General features: G+C 45.1%; 1 protein-coding gene across 3 annotated transcripts in view; it reads right to left on the bottom strand.

Moving 5' to 3' along the window:
• Nucleotides 1-23,859, bottom strand: part of LOC129826606 (atos homolog protein B-like) — a 53,105-nt gene extending 29,246 nt beyond the window's left edge. The window contains exons 1-2 of one of the 3 annotated variants that reach the window (XM_055887514.1): nucleotides 23,471-23,859; nucleotides 3,771-3,977 (exon numbers count right to left, since the gene is read on the bottom strand). The gene's annotated coding sequence lies outside the window, so the exon portion shown is untranslated. Of the gene's footprint in view, nucleotides 1-2,610; nucleotides 2,689-3,770; nucleotides 3,978-23,470 lie in introns of those variants that run through there. The other 2 variants (XM_055887513.1, XM_055887515.1) reach the window with 2 other exon arrangements.
• Nucleotides 23,860-24,437: the final 578 nt, after the last annotated feature.

Here is a 24,437-nt window from a genome sequence, read left to right as displayed (position 1 = left end):
TGTACTTTAACCTTTTGTACATCGTTACAACACTGTATATATATATACATGATATGATATTTGTAATGTCTTTATTATTTTGGAACTTCTGTGAGTGTAATGTTTACTGTTCATTTTTATTGTTTATTTCACTTTTGTTTATTATCTTCTTCACTTGCTTTGGCAATGTTATCATATGCCAGCAGCATCCCAATGCCAGCAGCATACTACCCTGCATCCCACTGCTAGCTTACTTCTGAAGCTAAGCAGAGTTGGTCCTGGTCAGTCCCTGGATGGGAGACCAGGTGCTGCTGGAAGTGGTGTTGGAGGGCCAGTAGGAGGCACTCTTTCCTCTGGTCTAAAAATATATTACAGGGCAGTGGGGTATTTTATATTGGGATTTTTCAAAGTAGCCACCCTTTGCCTTGATGACAGCTTTGCACACTCTTGGCATTCTCTCAGCCAGCTTCACCTGGAATGTTTTTCCAACAGTCTTGAAGGAATTCCCACATATGCTGAGCACTTGTTGGCTGATTTTCCTTTTCCTTCACTCTGCGGTCCAACTCATCCCAAACCATCTCAATTATGTTGAGGTCGGGTGATTGTGGAGGCCAGGTCATCTGATACAGCACTCAATCACTCTCCTTCTTGGTCAAATAGCCCTTACACAGCCTGGAGGTGTGTTTTGGGTCATTGTACTGTTGAAAAACAAATGATAGTCCCACTAAGCGCAAACCAGATAGGATGGCATATCGCTGCAGAATGCTGTGGTAGCCATGCTATTTAAGTGTGCCTTGAATTCTGAATAAATCACAGACAATGTCACCAGCTAAGCACCATCACACCTCCTCCTCCATGCTTCACAGTTGGAACCACACACGCAGAGATCATCCGTTCACCTACTCTGCGTCTCACAAAGACACGGGCGTTGGAACCAAAAATCTCAAATTTGGACTCATCAGAACAAAGGACAGATCTCCACCGGTCTAATGTCCCTCGCTCATGTTCCTTGGCCCAAGCAAGTCTCTTCTTCTTATTGGTGTCCTTTAGTAGTGGTTTCTTTACAGCAATTCGACCATGAAGGCCTGATTCACACAGTCTCCTCTGAACAGTTGATGTTGAGATGTGTCTGTTACTTGAACTCTGTGAAGCATTTATTTTGCTGCAATTTCTGAGACTGTTAACTCTAATGCACTTATCCTCTACAGCAGAGATCACTTTGGGTCTTCCTTTCCTGTGGCGGTCCTCATGAGAGCCAGTTTCATCATAGCTCTTGATGGTTTTTGCGACTGCACTTGAAGAAACTTTCAAAGTTCTTGAAATTTTCCTTCATGACCTTCATGTCTTACAGTAATGATGGACTGTCGTTTCTCTTTGCTTATGTGAGCTGTTCTTGCAATAATATGGTAACTTACCAAATAGGGCTATCTTCTGTATACCACCCCTACCTTGTCACAACACAACTGATTGGCTCAAATGCATTAAGAAGTTAAGAAATTCCACATATTAACTTTTAACAAGGGCACACCTGTTAAAGGAAATGCATTCCAGGTGACTACCTCATGAAGCTGGTTGAGAGAATGCCAAGAGTGTGCAAAGCTGTTATCAAGGCAGAGGGTGGCTACTTTGCTTAGAATCTCAAATATAAAATATATTTAGATTTGTTTAACACTTCTTTGGCTATAACATGATTCCATATGTGTTATTTCACTGTTTTGAAGTCTTATTCTACAATGCAGAAAATAGTAAAAATAAAGAAAACCTGAGTAGGTGTGTCCAAACGCTTGACTGGTACTGTATTATAGGAGGTAGCGGTCCTGCTGCTGGGTTGTTGCCCTCCTACGGCCTCCTCCACGTCTCCTGATGTACTGGCCTGTCTCCTGGTAGCGCCTCCATGCTCTGGACACTACGCTGACAGACACAGCAAACCTTTTTGCCACAGCTCGCATTGATGTGCCATCCTGGATGAACTGCACTACCTGAGCCACTTGTGTGGGTTGTAGACTCCGTCTCATGCTACCACTAGAGTGAGAGCACCGCCAGCATTCAAAAGTGACCAAAACATCAGCCAGTAAGCATAGGAACTGAGAAGTGGTCTATGGTCACCACCTGCAGAATCACTCCTTTATTGGGGGTGTCTTGTTAATTGCCTATAATTTCCACCTTTTGTCTATTCCATTTGCACAACAGCATGTGAAATTTATTGTCAATCAGTGTTGCTTCCTAAGTGGACAGTTTGATTTCACAGAAGTGTGATTGACTTGGAGTTACATGGTGTTGTTTAAGTGTTCCCTTTATTTTTTTGAGCAGTGTGTATATATATATATATATATATATATATATATATATATATATATAGCTGATGACTTATATATATATATAGGGGATCTTAGCTAAGTCATCAGCTCAGATGGATAGTTGTGAGAATGTTGTTTGATAGGGGTCTCTTCCCATCTCAAACTCCCTCTCTCTCTTCTCTTCCTCCCTCTCTCTCTTCTCTTCCTCCCCCTCCCTCTCTCCCCTGTCTCTCTCCCTCTGTTCGAGGCCATTTTTGGAGCTGCTGAGTGCCAGGCTTCCTGACAACAACACAGACAGACAACATAAATGGGGATATCAGCTTGTGACACTCACCCTCACAGAGACACAGCCAAGGCACTCACCCTCACAGAGACACAGCCAAGGCACTCACCCTCACAGAGACACAGCCAATACACTCACCCTCACAGACACACAGCCAAGGCGCTCACCCTCACAGAGACACAGCCAAGACGCTCACCCTCACAGAGACACAGCCAAGGCGCTCACCCTCACAGAGACACAGCCAAGGCGCTCACCCTCACAGAGACACAGCCAAGGCACTCACCCTCACAGAGACACAGCCAAGGCACTCACCCTCACAGAGACACAGCCAAGGCACTCACCCTCACAGAGACACAGCCAAGGCACTCACCCTCACAGAGACACAGCCAAGGCGCTCACCCTCACAGAGACACAGCCAAGGCGCTCACCCTCACAGAGACACAGCCAAGGCGCTCACCCTCACAGAGACACAGCCAAGGCGCTCACCCTCACAGAGACACAGCCAAGGCGCTCACCCTCACAGAGACACAGCCAAGGCGCTCACCCTCACAGAGACACAGCCAAGGCACTCACCCTCACAGAGACACAGCCAAGGCGCTCACCCTCACAGAGACACAGCCAAGGCGCTCACCCTCACAGAGACACAGCCAAGGCGCTCACCCTCACAGAGACACAGCCAAGGCGCTCACCCTCACAGAGACACAGCCAAGACGCTCACCCTCACAAAGACACAGCCAAGGCACTCACCCTCACAGAGACACAGCCAAGACGCTCACCCTCACAGAGACACAGCCAAGACGCTCACCCTCACAGAGACACAGCCAAGGCACTCACCCTCACAGAGACACAGCCAAGGCACTCACCCTCACAGAGACACAGCCAAGGCACTCACCCTCACAGAGACACAGCCAAGGCACTCACCCTCACAGAGACACAGCCAAGACGCTCACCCTCACAGAGACACAGCCAAGACGCTCACCCTCACAGAGACACAGCCAAGACACCCACCCTCACAGAGACACAGCCAAGACGCTCACCCTCACAGAGACACAGCCAAGGCACTCACCCTCACAGAGACACAGCCAAGGCACTCACCCTCACAGAGACACAGCCAAGGCACTCACCCTCACAGAGACACAGCCAAGGCACTCACCCTCACAGAGACACAGCCAAGGCACCCACCCTCACAGAGACACAGCCAAGACGCTCACCCTCACAGAGACACAGCCAAGGCTTCTCTTTCTTTTCCTCTGCCTTTGTTTTTCCACTTTTCCTTTTTGTTTTTGGGGCGAGCACCTCTGGTGACTGGTGTCTCTCTGCCTTTCAGAGAGTCTAGCCGGTCAGCTTGCCTTCGTTATATCTCTCCCTCTTTCTCTTCGCTTTCTTCTGCTCTTTTTTCCTCTCTTGGCCTCCTCAACCTGAATAGGGTTTTAAGAGAGAAACGTTGTTCCCAAGTCCAGTGCTCATCAGGTTGTTCTAGTGCTGTGGTTAAGTGGCTCTTTCTACTCCCCTCCCGTTCTGGTATGCCCAACAACTCCAACCCTAACCCTCCCTTTCCCTCAGTAACTCTTTAACAGACACATAAACCCTCCCATCCCCACCTCTCTTGCTTGCAAACACTCTCACTCTGCTTCCCCCTCTCCTCCCCTCTCTCTCTGCTTCCCACTCTCCTCCACTCTCTCTCTCTCGCTGCTTCCCCCTCTCCTCCCCTCTCTCTCTGCTTCCCACTCTCCTCCACTCTCTCTGCTTCCCCCTCTCCTCAACTCTCTCCGACGCTCTGCTTCCCACTCTCCTCCACTCTCTCTCTGCCTTTCCTCAGGCCTCCTCACTCCCTCTCTTTCAACCACTCTCCCTTTAGCTCTCAGCCCCCCTCTCTTTCTGTCTTTCTTTCTTTCTCTCCTTCTCTCTCTCTCTCTCCTCTCTCTGCTTTTCGTCTCTGTTCCTCCCAGCTGGTAGTTTCAGGCGTGTTCTCTGCTCAGTCAGCACTGAACACATATAGAGAAGAGGGGGGGGGGGGGCTTCTGATTGGCTAGGGGAGGGGGGCTCAGCTGGAGTAGTCGAGAAACTGATTGGCTAGGTGGAGAGCAGGGGAAGCCAAAGCTCCGCCCACCTGCTCAGTCTGTTTTCAGAAGCAGAGAGAGCAGAGACCGCTCTGAAAACAGCCTTTCTCTGTGTGTGTGTGTGTGTGTGTGTGTGTGTGTGTGTGTGTGTGTGTGTGTGTGTGTGTGTGTGTAACAAGTGTTTCTATGTATATGGTTGTAATGTGTGTATACGTAAATGGGAGTGAGTAGTGGTATGTAGCTTACGTGTGTGAGTGTGTTTGAGTGCACGTGTGTGAGTGTGTTTGAGTGCACGTGTGTGAGTGCACGTGTGTGTGAGTGTGTTTGAGTGCACGTGTGTGAGTGTGTTTGAGTGCACGTGTGTGAGTGTGTTTGAGTGTACGTGTGTGAGTGTGTGTGTATGAGTGTGTTTGAGTGCACGTGTGTGAGTGTGTTTGAGTGCACGTGTGTGAGTGGGTTTGAGTGTACGTGTGTGAGTGGGTTTGAGTGTACGTGTGTGAGTGGGTTTGAGTGTACGTGTGTGAGTGTGTTTGAGTGCACGTGTGTGAGTGGGTTTGAGTGTACGTGTGTGAGTGGGTTTGAGTGTACGTGTGTGAGTGTGTTCAATCGTCACGTTGTTTCTTCCACTATGTGTTGTCACTAAATAGCTTTCACACAGTTAACATGCTGTTCACTATTACCACACACACACACACCACACACAGGAAGTGGAGCTCCTGTAGTTTAGCTGATAAAGTGTGTTCTCTGTGCCCAAAGATAAGCCCTCTGCTCTGCTGCATGAGAAAACCCCCAGTGTGTGAGAGGATGGGGGATGGGGGTTGCAACACTGGGGTGTATATTTACATTTTCATTCTCTTAGGCACCAGACAGCGTTTATTTACAAATGGTTAGTTTTAACACACACACACAGTTAGCTTTCCCACAACGGTGTCAATCATCAGTTACTCTAAACCAGAAGCTGTAAACTGCCTGCTAGTTCATGTTTAGGAAGGTTTAAAGAAGGCATGTGTGTGTGTGTGTGTGTGTGTGTGTGTGTGTGTGTGTGTGTGTGTGTGTGTGTGTGTGTGTGTGTGTGTGTGTGTGTGTGTATATATCAAATCTTATTTGTCACATGCGCCGAATACAACCGGTGTAGACCTTACAGTGAAATGCTTACTTACAAACCCTTAACCAACAACGCAGTTTAAAAATATACAACAATAAAAAGTAAGAGATAAGAATAACAAATAATTAAAGAGCAGCAGTAAATAACAATAGCGGAGCCATATACAGGGGGTAGCGGTACAGAGTCAATGTGGAGGCTATATACAGGGGGTAGCGGTACAGAGTCAATGTGGAGGCTATATACAGGCGGTACCGGTACAGAGTCAATGTGGAGGCTATATACAGGGGGTAGCGGTACAGAGTCAATGTGGAGGCTATATACAGGGGGTAGCGGTACAGAGTCAATGTGGAGGCTATATACAGGCGGTACCGGTATAGAGTCAATGTGGAGGCTATATACAGGGGGTACCGGTATAGAGTCAATGTGGAGGCTATATACAGGAGGTACCGGTATAGAGTCCATGTGCGGGGGCACCGGTTAGTTGAGGTAATATGTACATGTAGGTAGAGTTAAAAAAAGTGACTATGCAAAGATAATAACAGAGAGTAGCAGCAGCGTAAAAGAGGGGGGGGGGGGGGCAATGCAAATAGTCTGGGTAGCCATTTGATTAGATGTTCAGCAGTCTTATGGCTTGGGGGTAGAAGCTGTTTAGAAGCCTCTTGGACCTAGAGTTGGCGCTCCGGTATCGCTTGCCGTGCAGTAGCAGAGAGAACAGTCTATGACTTGGGTGGCTGGAGTCTTTGACAATTTTTAGGGCCTTCCTCTTACACCGCCTGGTACAGAGGTCCTGGATGGCAGGAAGCTTGGTCCCGGTGATGTACTGGGCCGTACGCACTGCCCTCGGTAGCGCCTTGCGGTCGGAGGCTGAGCAGTTGCCATACCAGACGGTGATGCAACCGGTCAGGATGATCTCGATGGCGCAGCTGTAGAACCTTTTGAGGATCTGAGGACCCATGCCAAATCTTTTCAGTCTCCCGAGGGGGAATAGGTTTTGTCGTGCCCTCCTCACGACAGTCTTGGTGTGCTTGGACCATGTTAGTTTGTTGGTGATGTGTACGCCAAGGAACTTGAGGCTCTCAACCTGCTCCACTACAGCCCCGTTAATGAGAATGGGGTGTGCTCGGTCCTCCTTTTCCTGTAGGCCACAATCATCTCCTTTGACTTGATCACGTTGAGGGAGAGGTTGTTGTCCTTGCACCACACGGTCAGCTCTCTGACCTCCTATAGGCGGTCTCAGCGTTGTCGGTGATCAGGCCTACCACTGTGTCATCAGCAAACTTAATGATGGTGTTGGAGTCGTGACTGGCCGTGCAGTCATGAGTGAACAGGGAGTACAGGATGTGGCTGAGCATGCACCCCTGAGGGGCCCCTGTGTTGAGGATCAGAGTGGCGGAGTGTTGTTACCTACTCTTACCACCTGGGGGCGGCCCATCACGAAGTCCAGGATCCAGTTACAGAGGGAGGTGTTTGGTCCCAGGATCCTTAACTTAGTGATGAGCTTTGAGGTCACTATGGTGTTGAACGTTGAGCTGTAGTCAATGAATAGCATTCTCACATAGGTGTTCCTTTTCTCCAGGTGGGAAAGGGCAGTGTGGAGTGAGATTGAGTCATCTGTGGATCTGTTGGGGCGGTATGCAAATTGGAGTGGGTCTAGGGTTCCTGGGATAATGGTGTTGATGTGAACCATTTCCAGCCTTTCAAAGCATTTCATGGCTACAGACGTGAGAGCTACAGGTCGGTAGTCATTTAGGCAGGTTATCTTAGTGTTCTTGGGCACAGGGACTATGGTGGTCTGCTTGAAACATGTTAGTATTACATACTCAGACCGGGAGAGGTTGAAAATGTCAGTGAAGACACTTGCCAGTTGGTCAGCGCATGCTCAGAGTACACGTCCTGGTAATCCGTCTGGCCCTGCGGCCTTGTGAATGTTGACCTGTTTGAAGGTCTTACTCACGTCGGCTGCGGAAAGCGTGAAAGAATCCTGGCACATATTCCAGTCTGTGCTAGCAAAACAATCCTGTAGTTTAGCATCTGCTTCATCTGACCACTTTTTTATAAACCGAGTCACTGGTGCTTCCTCCTGCTTTAATTTTTGCTTGTAATTAGGAATCAGGAGGATAGAATTATGGTCAGATTTGCCAAATGGAGGGCGAGGGAGAGCTTTGTACGCATCTCTGTGTGTGGACAAAATTTTTTTCCCTCTGGTTGCACATTTAACATGCTGAAATGAGGTAAAATGGATTTAAGTTTCCCTGCATTAAAGTCCCCGGCCACTAGGAGCGCCGACTCCAGATGAGCGTTTTTCTGTTTGCTTTTTGCAGTATACAGCTCATTGAGCACGGTTTTAGTGCCAGCATCGGTCTGTGGTGGTATGTAGACAGCTACAAAAAAATACAGATGAAAACTCTCTAGGAGGATAGTGTGGTCTACAGCTTATCATGAGATACTCTACCTCAGGCGAGCAAAAGCTTGAGACTTCCTTAGATATCGTGCACCAGCTGTTGCTCACATATATGCATGTATAGGCCCCTGCCCCGTGTCTTACCAGAGGCTGCTGTTCTGTGCTGCCAATGGAGTGTACAACCCGCCAGCTGTATGTTCTTAATGTTGTCGTTCAGCCACGACTCGGTGAAACATAAGATATTACTGTGTTTAATGTCCCGTTAGTAGGCTATACGTGCTTTCAGTTCGTCCCATTTATTTTCCTGCGATTGAATATTAGCTAGCAGGATGAAAGGCAAAGGGCAGATTAGCTACTCGTCGCCTGATCCTCACAAGGCACCCGGATCTTTTCCCACTAAATCTCAGTTTCCTTCTACAGCGAATCACGGGGATCTGGGCCTGGTCGGGTGTCTGTAGTAGTAAATCCCTCCCGTCCGACTCATTGAAGAAGAACTCTTCGTCCAGTTTGAGGTGACCATCGCAGTTCTGATGTCCAGAAGCTCTTTTCGGTCATAAGAGACGGTAGCAGCAACACTATGTACAAAACAAGTTATGAACAACGTGAAAAAACGAACAAAAAAGCATGGTTGGATAAGAGGCGATAAGACGGCAGCCTTCCCCTCCGGAGCCATCATGTGTGTGCATGTATGTTTATATGTGTGTGTGTGTACACTACCGTTCAAACCGGGTCATTTTTTGTCCATTAAAATAACATCAAATTGATCAGAAATACATTGTAGACATTGTTAATGTTGTAAATGACTATTGTAGCTGGAAAAGGCAGATTTTTTTATGGAATATCTACATAGGCGTACAGAGGCCCATTATCAGCAACCATCACTACCGTGTTCCAATGGCACGATGTGCTAGCTAATCCAGGTTTATCATTATAAAAGGTTAATTGATCATTAGAAAATCATTTTGCAATTATGTTAGCACAGCTGAAAACTGTTGCTCTGATTAAAAAAGCAACACAATTGGCCTTCTTTAGACTAGTTGAGTATCAAATCAAATGTATTTATATAGCCCTTCTTACATCAGCTGATATCTCAAAGTGCTGTACAGAAACCCAGCCTAAAACCCCAAACAGCAAGCAATGCAGGTGTAGAAGCACGGAGCATCTGGAGCATCAGCATTTGTGGGTTCGATTACAGGCTCAAAATGGCTAGAAACAAAGAACTTTGTTCCGAAACTCGTCAGTCTATTCTTGTTCTGAGAAATGAAGGCTATTCAATGCGAGAAATTGCCAAGACCCTGAAGATCTCGTAAAATGCTGTATACTACTCCCTTCACAGGACAGCGCAAACTGGCTCTAACCAGAATAGAAAGAGGAGTGGGAGGCCCCAGTGCACAACTGAGCAAGAGAACAAGTACATTAGAGTGTCTAGTTTGAGAAACAGACGCCTCACAAGTCCTCAACTGGCAGCTTCGTTAAACAGTATCTGCAAAACACCAGTTTCAATGTCAACAGTGAAGAGACAACTCCGGGATGCTGGCCTTCTAGTCCGTACTGTGAGACGCCTAAGACAGCGCTACAGGGAGACAGGATGGACAGCTGATCATCCTCGCAGTGACAGACCACGTGTAACAACAGCTGCACAGGATCGGTACATCCGAACATCACACCTGCGGGACAGGTACAAGATGGCAACAACAACTGCCCGAGTTACAACAGGAACGCACAATCCCTCCATCAGTGCTCAGACTGTCCGCAATAAGCTGAGAGAGGCTGGACTGAGGGCTTGTAGGCCTGTTGTAAGGCAGGTCCTCACCAGACATTACAGGCAACAACGTCGCATATGGGCACAAACCCACCATCGCTGGACCAGACAGGACTGGCAAAAAGTGCTCTTCACTGACGAGTTGCAGTTTTGTCTCACCAGGGGTGCTGGTCGGATTCGTGTTTATCGTCGAAGGAATGAGCGTTACACCGAGGCCTGTACTCAGGAGCGGGATCGATTTGGAGGTGGAGCGTCCGTCATGGTCTGGGGCGGTGTGTCACAGCATCATCGGACTGAGCTTGTTGTCATTGCAGGCAATCTCAATGCTGTGCCTTACAGGGAAGACATCCTCCTCCCTCATGTGGTACCCTTCCTGCAGGCTCATCTTGACATGACCCTCCAGCATGACAATGCCACCAGCCATACTGCTCGTTCTGTGCGTGGTTTCCTGCAAGACAGGAATGTCAGTGTTCTGCAATGGCCAGCAAAGAGCCCAGATCTCAATCTCATTGAGCACGTATGGGATCTGTTGGATCGGAGGGTGAGGGCTAGGGCCATTCCCCCCAGAAATGTCTGGGAACTTGCAGGTGCCTTGGTGGAAGAGTGGGGTAACATCTCACAGCAAGAACTGGCAAATCTGGTGCAGTCCATGAGGAGGAGATGCACTGCAGTAATTAATGCAGCTGGTGGCAACCAGATACTGACTGTTATTTTAGATTTTTACCCCCCCTTTTGTTCAGGGACACATTATTCCATTTCTGTTAGTCACATGTCTGTGTGTTCATACAAATATTTACACATTTTAAGTTTGCTGAAAATAAACACAGTTCACAGTGAGAGGATGTTTCTTTTTTTGCTGAGTTTATGTATGTATGTATGTATGTATGTATGTATGTATGTATGTATGTATGTATGTATGTATGTATGTATGTATGTATGTATGTATGTACAGTTGAAGTCAGAAGTTTACATACACTTGTTGGAGTCATTTAAAACTCGTTTTTCAACCACTCCACAAATGTCTTGTTAAGAAACTATAGTTTTGGCAAGTCGGTTAGGACATCTACTTTGTGCATGACACAAGTAATTTTTTAACAATTGTTTACAGACAGATAATTTCACTGTATCACAATTCCAGTGGGTCAGAAATTTAAATACACTAAGTTGACTGTGCCTTTAAACAGCTTGGAAAATTCCAGAAAATGATGTCATGGCTTTAGAAGATTCTGATAGGTTAATTTGAGTCAAATGGAGGTGTACCTGTGGATGCATTTCAAGCCTGCCTTCAAACTCAGTGCCTCTTTGCTTGACATCATGGGAAAATCAAAAGAAATCAGCCAAGACTGGAGGTCAAATGGAGGTCTTTTTTTGAGACCTCCACAAGTCTGGTTCATCCTTGGGAGTAATTTCCAAATGCTTGAAGGTGCCACGTTCATCTGTCCAAACAATAGTACGCAAGTATAAACACCACGGGACCACACAGCCGTCCTACCGCTCAGGAAGGAGACGTGTTCTGTCTCCTAGAGATGAACGTACTTTGCTGCGAAAAGTGCAAATCAATCCCAGAACAACAGCAAAGGACCTTGTGAAGATGCTGGAAGAAACAGGTACAAAAGTATCTATATCCACAGTAAAACGAGTCCTATATCGACATAACCTGAAAGGCCACTCAGCAAGGAAGAATCCACTGCTCCAAAACCGCCATAAAAAAAGCCAGATTACGGTTTGCAACTGCACATGGGGACAAAGATCGTACTTTCTGGAGAAATGTCCTCTGGTCTGATGAAACTAAAATAAAACTGTTTGGCCATAATGACCATCGTTATGTTTGGAGGAAAAAGGGGGAGGCTTGCAAGACGAACACCATCCCAACCGTGAAGCACGGGGGTTGCAGCATCATGTTGTGGGGGTGCTTTGATGCAGGAGGGACTGGTGCACTTCACAAAATAGATGGCATCATGAGGACAGAAAATTTGGTGGATATATTGAAGCAACATCTCAAGACATCAGTCAAGAAGTTAAAACTTGGTCGCAAATGGGTCTTCCAAATGGACAATGACCCCAAGCATACTTCCAAAGTTGTGGCAAATGGCTTAAGGACAACAAAGTCAAGCTATTGGAGTGGCCATCACAAAGCCATGATCTCAATCCTATAGAACATTTGTGGGCAGAATTGAAAAAGTGTGTGCGAGCAAGGAGGCCTGCAAACCTGACTCAGTTACACCTGCTTTGTCAGGAGGAATCGGCCAAAATTCACCCAACTTATGGTGGGAAGCTTGTGGAAGGCTACCTGAAATGTTTGACCCAAGTTAAACAATTGAAAGGCAATGCTACCAAATACTAATTGTGTGTATGTAAACTTCTGACCCACTGGGAATGTGATGAAAGAAATAAAAGCTGAAATAAATTATTCTCTCTACTATTATTCTGACATTTCTTGAAATAAAGTGGTGATCCTAACTGACCTAAGAAAGGGAATTTTTACTAGGATGAAATGTCAGCAATTGTGAAAAACTGAGTTTAAATGCATTTGGCTATGGTGTATGTAAACTTCCGACTTCAACTGTGTGTTGAGGAAGGAACGTGCTGAATTAATAGTAGCTTGCAAAACAAAGGCTGTAAGTTCTTGAAACTGCACGATAGGCTGTTTTGTGTACATAGAAAGGAACTGATGGTGTGTGTGTCTTACAAAACAAAAGAAGCTTCTTCTAAATATAGTAGAGTAGGAAGGGGGAAAGAAAAAGGAGTGCGAGAGAGAGAGAAAGTGTGTGAAAGAGAGAAAGTGAAAGAGAGAAAGAGAGAGAAAGAAAGAGAGAGGGAGAGAAAGAAAGAGAAAGAGAGAGAAAGAAAGAGAGAGGAAGAGAGAAAGAAAGAGAGGAAGAGAGAAAGAAAGAGAGAGAAAGAGAGAAAGAAAGAGAGAGGAAGAGAGAAAGAAAGAGAGAGAAAGAGAGCACAACAGATAGCAAACAGCGAGGAGAGAGAACAACAAGGGCTTCTGTTTCCAGTAGAGGTTCAAGTGGGTCATCTTGTCTGCTCCTGCCTTTTGGGTCGTTCCACCTCAAAAAAACACCAGAAAGAGGACTTCAACACCCACCGTCTCAGATTGTTCTGAAACGGTTTCTATCGTTAGAAACAGAAGATTAGCATTTATGAAACATTATTTTGTTGAAATATAATTTGTTCTCTGAGAAATTAAGTGAATTGATTGCACCCACATTGGCCATTTTAATTTAAGGGATTCATATAATCTTCAACCTCCGATTTGGACCATAATTCTTCCTAACAATGAGTAAGACATGAGGTATCCAATAAAATGATCAATAGCCACCCACGGACCCCCCACAAGCCACACCAATAACCAGTATACGTTATCAGTTCTCCGACAAATAGTATGGAGTATTTCTTCTTCATACTCTGTCATGTATTCCCTATGAATCTGGCGATGGTTTTTGGCCCCCTTGTTCAGAGAAATGTCCCATTGAAGTCAAATGCATTATTTACCATAAAGAAGTGTGAAAGTACAAGGTTTTGCCCACTAGATGCCACTGTTCCAACTACTGCCACACCCTTTAATCCACTTTGCTGGTCTCTTGTGTTTATTAAATGGATCACATTTTTTTTTTGCAACACTGGGTAGAAAAACAATAGCTTTTGCCCATGACAAAATACATTTTGTGGTCATCCTCACAATTCAAGCCAGTCCATGAAAGCACTTCAGTTTGTCCAGGAAACGGCCCCTGTGTTTGGGATTTATTCCCTTCGAAAAAGGTCTGGATTAGACTATTCCTGGTGAACAAGCAAACTATTAGCCTACAGCAGTTATAATGGTTTCAAGGTTATGATCTCCAATGGAGCCTTCAGAATGTAATCACACCCTTTAACTTTTTTTCACATTTTGTTGTGTTACAAAGTGTGATTAAAATTGATTTAATTGTCTTGTTTTTCAAATATCTACACAATATACTCTAATGTCAAAGTGGAAGAAAAATGCAAAAATGTTTTTTTATTATTATTAATAGAAAATAAAAAACATTTTGATGAGATAAGTATTCAACCCCCTGAGTCAATACATGTTAGAATCACCGTTGGCAGTGAATACTTCTGTGAGTCTTTCTGGGTAAGTCTCTAAGAGCTTTGCAAACCTGGATTGTACAGTACAATATTTGCCCACTATTCACTAATTTTAAAATTCTCCAAGCTCTGTCAAATTGATCGTTGATCATTGCTAGACAGCCATTAATAACTTCACCATGTTAAAAGGGATTTTCAAATGTCTATACTAATAGGTGCCCTTCATTGCGAGGCATTGGAAAAACTCCCCTGGTTTTTGTGTATGAATCTGTGCTTGAAATTCACTGCTCAATTGAGGGGCCTTACAGATACTTGTATGTGTGGGGTAGAGAGATGAGGCTGTCATTGTTAAAAATCCTGTTAAACACTATTATTGCACACAGAGTGAGTCCATGAAACCTATGTGATTTGTTAAGCACATTTTTACTCCTGAACTTATTTAGGCCATAACAAAGGGGTTGAATACTTATTGACTCAATACAATTTCCGCTTTTAATTTTTTATTAATTTGTTATTTATTTTGTACATAATTCCACTTTGACATTATGGGGTATTGTGTGTAGATCAGTGAAACAAAAAATCTAAATGTAACCCATTTTAAACTCAGGCTGTAACACAAAATGTGGACACAAAATGTGGACAAATTCAAGGGGTGTGAATACTTTCTGAAGGCACTGTAGTGTTTTATAATGGTAATGGGTTGGGTTTAATAGTACATTTCACTAAATCTAGATATGTTTTCTAATCATTTTATGACTGCCATGCAATGGTTTATCATTGTATGATTTTATTAGAGTTATCATAACCTTTTAAAAAGTTTTGGGATTGTAGGAAAAGTCTTCATATGAGAATTGTACCAAATTAAATCCAATTTTATTTGTCACATACACATGGTTAGCAGATGTTAATGCGAGTGTAGCGAAATGCTTGTAGGGATAGCCCTCTCAGAGAGCTGCCATTTGTTGGACTATTCCAGGAGAGTTGGGTTAAAGCATTGGGTTGGGATTGGTGTGGGTTGTGGGTTGTGGATTGGTGTGGGTTGTGGGGGGTCTTTGGGTGGCTTATTACCATTTAATTGGATTCCTCATGTCTTACTCAACTGTAGGAAGAATTTTGGTCCAAATCGGATGTCGGGTACTATATTTACTGAATATTAAGGGAATCTTAAAAATGAAAAGGACCTATTTGGGTGCCAATCAAACTAGCTTAATTTCTTAGAGATCAAATGACATTTTAACTAAATAATGTTGCAGTAATGCTAATCTTATCCGTTTCTAATGATGGTGGGTTTTATGGCTGAAATAACATGGAACTCGTTTGGTTTTATTTGTGGACTCAAATCAAATGTTATTGGTCACATACACATGGTTAGCAGATGTTAATGTGAGTGTAGCGAAATGCTTGTGCTTCTAGTTCCGACAGTATAGCAATATCTGACATGTAATCTAACAATTCCACAACAACTACCTAATACACACAGATCTAAGGGATGGAATAAGAATATGTACATATAAATATATGGATGTGCAATGACCGAGCAGCATAGGCAAGATGAACTAGATGGTATGGAATACCGTATATACATATTAGATGAGTAATGTAAGATATGTAAACATTATTAAAGTGGCATTATTAAAGTGACTAGTGATCCATTTATTAAAGTGGCCAATGATTTCGAGTCTGTATGTAGGCGGCAGCTTCTCTGTGTCAGTGATGGCTGTTTGACAGTCTGATGGTCTTGAGATGGAAGATGTTTTTCAGTTTCTCGGTCCCAGCTTGATACACCTGTACTGACCTCTCCTTCTGGATGATAGCGGGGTGAACGGGCAGTGGCTCGGGTGGTTGTTGTCCTTGATTATCTTTTTGGCCTTCCTGTGACATCGGGTGCTGTAGGTATCCTGGAGGGCAGGTAGTTTGCCCCCGGTGATGTGTTGTGCAGACCGCACCACCCTCTGGAGAGTCTTGCGGTTGTGGGCGGTGCATTTGCCGTACCAGGCGGTGATACAGCCCGACAGGATTCTCTAAATTGTGCATCTGTAAAATTATGTGAGGTTTTTAGGTGACAGGACAAGTTTCTTCCGCCTCCAGAGGTTTAAGAGGCACACTGCCTGTGTGGGTAGACCATTTCAGTTTGTCCGTGATGTGTACGCCGAGGAACTTATAACTTTCCACCTTCTCCACTACTGTTCCGTCGATGTGGATAGGGGGGTGCTCCCTCTGCTGTTTCCTGAAGTCCACGATCATCTCCTTTGTTTTACTGACGTTGCGTGATAGGTTGTTTTCCTGACACCACACTGCGAGGGCTCTCACCTCCTCCCTGTAGGCTGTCTCGTTGTTGTTGGTAATCAAGCCCACTACTGTTGTGTCATCTACAAACTTGATGATTGAGTTGGAGGCGTGCATGGCCACGCAGTCGTTGGTGAACAGGGAGTACAGGGGGGACTGAGCACGCACCCTTGTAGGGCCCCAGTGTTGAGAATCAGCAAAGTGGAGATGTTTTTTCCTACCTTCACCACCTGGGGGCGGCCCGTCAGAAAGTCCAGGACCCAATTGCACAGGGGCGGGGTTGAGACCCAGGGCCTCAAGCTTAATGATGAGCTTGGAGGGTACTATGGTGTTGAATGCTGAGCTGTAGTCAATGAACAGCATTCTTACATAGGTATTCCTCTTGTCCAGATGGGAGAGGGTAGTATCCAGTGTAATGGCGATCGCATCGTCTGTGGACCTATTGGGGCGGTAAGCAAATTGCAGTGGGTCTAGGGTGTCAGGTAGGGTGGAGGTGATATGGTCCTTGACTAGTCTCTCAAAGCACTTCATGATGACAGAAGTGAGCGTTATGGGACGATAGTAATTTAGTTCAGTTATCTTTGCCTTCTTGGGTACAGGAACAAAGGTGGCCATTGATTCAGGCCTCACTTGCAAAAGAGATCTTATATTAACAAAAAATTATTAAAAAGTAAATATTTCACCTCAGTTGAGCAATGATGCAAACTTTAGAAGAGGAGCTTTTGTCTCTCAGTTGAGAAGGCAGGAGGCCACCCCCTGTTTACCACACACACACACACACACACACACACACACACACACACACACACACACACACACACACACACACACACACACACACACACAGCACTGCCCCTTTAAGAGCCCTTGTTCACATCAATATAGGAAAACAGGAGGTGGCCTCCTCCCTCAAGTCCCTCCCTTGTTCAAGGGTGTCTGAGTACAGCTGAACAGAACGAAGCATAGCACATCCTGTTCACACACAAAACACACTGGCACCTCCACATTACACAAAACATACACTTATCTATACAGACACATACACTCCCAAAACAGCCTTTAACTGTGTGTGAATGTATGTGTGTGAATGTATGTGTGTGAATGTATCTGTGTGTGAATGTGTGTGTGTGTGTGTGAATGTGTGTGTCACTGCCGTCTTAAGCAATGGAGTCTTGGTGACAGGCTCCTGCAGCTCACAGGATGGAATGTCCTGGAAAAATATGTGGCCTATTCATGGAGCGACGCAAATAAGCTCCCCCCCCTCCACCCTCTCTCTCTCGCAAAAATGGACAAGCCCCCAGGATGAGTGTGTGTGGTTACATCTTTATGTTCACCTTAGTTATTCTTTTATCTGTTGGTGGGTGGTGTGTGTGTTCATGTGTGTGTTTGTGCATGCATGCTGTTATTATGTATGGTGTGTGTGTGTGTGTGTGTGTGTGTGTGTGTGTGTGTGTGTGTGTGTGTGTGTGTGTGTGTGTGTGTGTGTGTGTGTGTGTGTGTGTGTGCCATGGTCCAAGCCTGAGGGATGTAGAGAGAGAGAGTGCTTTGCTAACGATTGGCTTATAAACTAAGCCTAGCGCTGTGGGATAAGTACACACAGAGTAAAAACATACTATACAGGCTCTATCCGGTCTCTATACGGGCTCTATTCATACACGGGCTCCATATGGGCTCTATTCGGGCTCTACTCTGGCTCTATTCGTACATGGGCTCTATTTGTACACGGGTTCTACACAGGCTCTATTCGGGCTCTACACGGGCTCTATTTGTACGTAGGCTCTATACTGGCTCTACTTGTACACGGGCTCCACACGGGCTCTATTTGTACACAGGCTCTACACGGGTTCCATTCATACACAGGCTCTATTCGTACACAGGCTCTATTTCTACACGGGCTCTACACAGGCTCTATTCATACATGGGCTCTATAGGTGCTCTATTCGTACACAGGCTCTATACGGTCTCTATTTGTACACAGGCTCTATTTGTACACGGGCTCTATACAGGCTCTATTCATACACGGTTTCTACACGGGCTCTATACGGGCTCCACACAGGCTATACACCGGCTTTATTCGCACACAGGATCTAACGGGCTCCACACGGGCTACATTCATACACAGGCTCTATACGGGCTCTATTTGTACACGGGCTCTTTACTTGCTCTACACGGGCTCTATACAGGCTCTATTCGTACACAGGCTCTATTTCTACACGGGCTCTACACAGGCTCTATTCATACATGGGCTCTACAGGTGCTCTATTCGTACACAGGCTCTATACGGGCTATATTCGTATATGGGCTTCAAACGGGCTCCATTCATACACAGGCTCTATGCGGGCTCCATTCGTACACAGGCTCTATGCGGGCTTTATTTGTACACAGGCTCTATACGGGCTCTACGCGGGCTGTATGCGGCCCCACACAGGCTCTATTTTTAAAACGGGTTCTACACGGGCACTATACGGACACTACATGGGCTATGTTCGTACACATGCTCTATACGTGCTTCACATGAGCTCTATACGGGCTCTACACGTACACAGGCTCCACACGGGCTCCACACGGGCTCCATTCGTATATGGGCTCCACATGGGCTCCACACGGGCTCTATTCGTACACTGGCTCTATTCATACAAAGGCAAAAAAAAGGCTCTATACGGGCTCTACTTGAACACGGGCGCTATTCGTACACAGGCTCTGTATGGGCTCTAGTCATACAAAGGCTCCACATGGGCTCTATACAGGCTCTATTCGTACACGGGCTCTACACAGGCTCTATACGGCCTCAATTCGTGCACAGGCTCTATACGGGCTCTATTCGTACACAGGCTCTATACGGGCTCTACAAGGGCTCTATTCGTACACGGGCTCTATATGAGCTCTACTCGTACACAGGCTCTATACGGGCTCTACATGGGTGCCACAATGGCTCTATTTGTAAACGGGCTCTACATGGGCTCTATTCATACACAGGCTCTATATGGGCTATACACGGGCTCTATTCGTACACAGGCTCTATACGGGCTCTATTTGTACACGGGCTCTATACAAGCTCTACACAGGCTCTATTCATTCATGGGCTCTACACGAGCTCCATACGGGCTCTACACGGGCTCTACACAGTCTTTATATGGGCCCTACACAGGCTATATTTGTACAGAGGCTCTATATGGGCTCTAGACGGGCTCTATATGGGCTCTATTCGTACACAGGCCCTATACGGGCTCTACATGGGCGCCACAAGGGCTCTATTTGTAAATGGGCTCTACATGGGCTCTATTAGTACACGGGCTCTATAAGGGCTCTATACGGGCTTTACATGGGCTCTATTCATACACAGGTTCTATACAAGCTCCACACGAGGTCTATTCGTACACAGGCTCTATACCGGCTCTATTCGTACATGGGCTCTATACGGGCTCCATTTGTACACAGGCTCTATACGGGCTCTATTCGTACACAGGCTCTACACAAGCTCCACATGGGCTCCACATGGGCTCTACACAGGCTTTATTCATACACAGGCTTTATACGTGCCCTACACGGGCTCTACAGTGATAGGCTTGATTACCAACAACGACGAGACGGCCTACAGGGAGGAGGTGACGGCCCTCGGAGTGTGGTGTCAAGAAAATAACCTCACACTCAACATCAACAAAACAAAGGAGATGATTGTGGACTTCAGGAAACAGCAGAGGGAGCACCCCCCTATCCACATCGACGGGACACTAGTGGAGAAGGTGGAAAGTTTTAAGTTTCTCGGTGTACACATCACGGACAAACTGAATTGGTCCACCCACACAGACAGCGTTGTGAAGAAGGCGCAGCAGCGCCTCTTGTATTTAGTGGCCGCTGCCAACATACTGACTCAACTCCAGCCACTTTAATAATGGGAATTGATGGAAATTATGTAAAAATGTACCACTAGCCACTTTAAACAATGCCACTTAATATAATGTTTACATACCCTACATTACTCATCTCATATGTATATGTATATACTGTACTCTATATCATCTACTGCATCTTGCCATCTTTATGTAATACATGTATCACTAGCCACTTTAAACTATGCCACTTTATGTTTACATACCCAACATTACTCATCTCATATGTATATACTGTACTCTATACCATCTACTGCATCTTGCCTATGCCGTTCTGTACCATCACTCATTCATATATCTTTATGTACATATTCTTTATCCTTTTACACTTGTGTGTATAAGGTAGTAGTTGTGGAATTGTTAAGTTAGATTACTTGTTGGTTATTACTGCATTGTCGGAACTAGAAGCACAAGCATTTCGCTACACTCGCATTAACATCTGCTAACCATGTGTATGTGACCAATAAAATTTGATTTGATTTGATTTATACGGGCTCTATTCGTACACAGGCTCTATTTATTCATGGGCTCTACACAGGCTCCATACGGGCTCTACACAGGCTTTATTCATACATAGGCTCTATATGGGCTATATTCATACACAGGCTCTATATGGCCTCCACACGGGCTCCATTCGTACACGGGCTCTATACAGGCTCTATTTGTACATGGGCTCTACACGGGCTCCACACAGGCTCCACACAGGCTCTATTCGTACACGGACTCTATACGGGCTCTACACAGGCTCTATATGGGCTCCACACGGGCTCTACTCGTACACAGGCTCTAATCGTACACAGGCTCTACACAGGTATTTTGTTAGGATCTGAGTCTGTCTGACAGTTGAAAGGTTTAGTTTGGCAGAGGCCTTGGTATGTTAACGAACACAGAACACAGAGAGAGAGGACTGAGGAGTGTTTGTGTGTGTTTGTTTACAGTGTGTCCTCTCAGCTGATGTGTTGTTGAGTCAAAGCAAACAGCGTGTCTGAACCAGCCTGTGGAGAGTTTAACTTTGTTTGTGGCTGATTGAAACACACACACACACACACACACACACACACACACACACACACACACACACACACACACAAGGTTAGAGAGAACATCACGTTTGTTGTTTGTTGATGATTAGATTTGGATGTTTGCAAACTCCATCACTATGATAATGTGGCCGGTGACAATTTGCTTCTTGAAAGTCCCCTATCTTTAAAACTTGACTGCTGATCACTGCTCATAGTAGTTTGACCTAGATCGTTTGTGTGTATGCCTTGATATGTAGGCTACGTGTGCCTTTAAAAAGAGCTGTTCTTAGGCACAACGCAATTGAGGTTTATGTAGTCTGTGCGCGAAGAGATTGCAAATGTGGTTTAATTCTCTCAACGATCCCGATCCAGGCTACACGTGTTGTAGAGCAGCAAAGTGCTTTATTCACACACACACACACACACACACACACACACACACACACACACACACACACACACACACACACACACACACACACACACACACACACACACACACACACACACACACACACACACACACACACACACACACACACACACACAGGCAGAGGATTGACTGTATGTGAAACATTGATTTCACTCTGTCACACATGAATCAATGCATTGAACAGTGCAGTCACTTCTGCTACATACACCCTTAAATAATCATAATTTATCCTCTGTCAGGTCCCACCAGGTCACTAGTAGAGAAGACTACGTCCTAATTATCATTTGTAATATCCTCTGTCAGGTCCCAGTAGGTCACTAGTAAAGAAGAGTACATCTTATAAGCCTTCACACTGAGGATGTCCAGAGCAGAGCTGGGCTCAGGGCAGACTGTGGACAAGCATGTTTAGAAAGGCCTGTAGGTCTGTCTGTAGGGGGTTTGTATGTATGTATGTATGTATGTATGTATGTATGTATGTATGTATGTATGTATGTATGTATGTGTGTATGTATGTGTGTATGTATGTGTGTATGTATGTATGTGTGCACATGTAGTATGTTTGCACATGTAGTATGTTTGCAAATGCAATGTTATCTTGCCCTGCTTGTGAAGACAAAGGGAATATCCCTGCAGCACTGCACAATCAAACCAGACATTACCTATCAATGCATGAGCTGATCCACACACACACACACACACACACACACACACACACACACACACACACACACACACACACACACACACACACACACACCTACCTACATCACTGCACTTCTTATCACAGTAACAAAGGTTACTCAATTGCTGCATGAATGTGTGCAACATAGCAGCAGCAATAACCGCAACATTGCCGGTTTAAGGTCAGTATTGGTCCACAGCTGCTGTCTATCTCCCATTGCAGATGGTAGCCTCTCTCCAATGCAATCCCATCTATCTAGCAGCAGCAGCTCCCCTTACATTTACATTTACATTTTAGTCATTTAGCAGACGCTCTTATCCAGAGCGACTTACAGTAGAGTGCATACATTTTATTACATTTTACATACTGAGACAAGGATATCCCTACCGGCCAAACCCTCCCTAACCCGGACGACGCTATGCCAATTGTACGTCGCCCCCCTTACAGAACAATGGAACCTGGCTAGTGCTTTGGATGGCGGGGTTCCCTTACCTCTCTTAAACGATTAGTTACAGCGATATTATTCACGGTTATTCGACCGCCATGATATCGTCATCAACTCAGATTTATAGCATGTGTGTGGTGGTGGGGTGATCCCTCGCTCATATAGGGTTAGGCTACGACCTACAGACAGCACAGTACAGTACAGTACCAAGCGTAATGCATTGCATCTGTATGTAGTTAAGGGAAGGCACGCATGCATTGCAGACTGTGTGTATTAAACACACACGGCCGTTTATAATGGCAAGACTTCATCTCCTTGTCCTTATTCTGCACACGCACGCACCCCCGGCGCGCACATACATTTTTCTTGTGAAGAATGAGGATGGCAAACAAAGCGGAGGAACGCCCCCTACGAAGACACACAGTAGTTTACTTATGTGTGTGTGTGTCATGACAATGTCATCTGGGCTAGGCTAAATTTCAAATGCCGAAGAAAATTATTCAATACGACAATACTCTAAACTACCATGTAGCCAGCTGCCTATATAAGATTGAGGTCTTGCATCATTTGTATGTTTTTCACAAAGACCACTGTCCACATTTATAACCCTGAAATACACATTTAGTTGTTATAACGTCATTACAATAGTACAATAGTATTGACACCCTGTTTTTACAAAATGTAAGCAGTAAATCAGCCGTTAGCTAGCTTACAGAACAGAATTCAGTAACCATGAAAAAGCTTTGTTACTCACCAGAGCTGTAACTATCAGCTACACGAAGGGGAAGACAGGCTTGACACATAAAGTGTTAACTAGACATTTCCTTCATCTCAGAAGCGGAGTTTAACTTTTTGCCTTTTATCTTTGCTTCAGGACAGCCCTGTCCGATTTCACATCAAGTGTCTCTTTTCACATTCAAAGATCAATCGGATTGCTATCAACACCAACGTTAGCTATCTTCGAAGAGAAGTTGATTGCATCGTTGATCATCGAAATTTTCCGTCTCGTCTTGTCGTCTCTCCTCTCCTCTCTGACCACATAGCTAGCTAGCTCCTTTGCTTGCTGACTATTTTGCATGTATCTGCTTTTCTGCGCTTCAGCTGTTTTCGCCCTCGCCCATGAAATGGCTCAGTGTCCCTTTAAACAGGTCGTCACTAGCTACCACAGTCACAAAGTCATAAACCCCGCCTATTTATACAATTTATCTTCTTAAAATCTGATTTTAAACCCTAACCTCAACTCTAACCTTAACCGCACTAGTGACATTATGCCTAACCATAACCTTAAATTAATACCAAAACTCAAATAGTTTTTTTTTCATGAATTTTCACAATATTGCCCATTTTGACTTTGTGGCTGTGGTAACTATTGAAAACACTTTAAACAACGATGTTTCCGGGGTTTGCTGAAAAATAAATTGGGGTGGAGTTTACGGCCAGCTGGGCACCTGTCATTTAAGCGATTGGGCAGTTGGATTTCCACGAACCAATCAGAGTTCGCTCGTTTTTGATTTAACAAATATATTCAAATATCTCGGACGATCATTAGTTTAGGCGTTTGTGACGTTTAGCTAACACACGCCCAGTACACGTGTTATTTGTCCCCGCTTCTCCTCCAGAGGTGCATTCAGTTCGCTTGAACGTTTACTATGTTGCGGAACGGTTTGTATTGAACGACACGTTTCCCAAAAACTTTCTTCTGTGTTCTTGAACAGATCAGT

This window comes from Salvelinus fontinalis, chromosome 28 (assembly GCF_029448725.1).
Source record: "Salvelinus fontinalis isolate EN_2023a chromosome 28, ASM2944872v1, whole genome shotgun sequence".
NCBI lineage: Eukaryota > Metazoa > Chordata > Actinopteri > Salmoniformes > Salmonidae > Salvelinus > Salvelinus fontinalis.
Note: the sequence above shows the minus strand (reverse complement) of the source record. Positions and strands in the feature narration are given on the sequence as shown.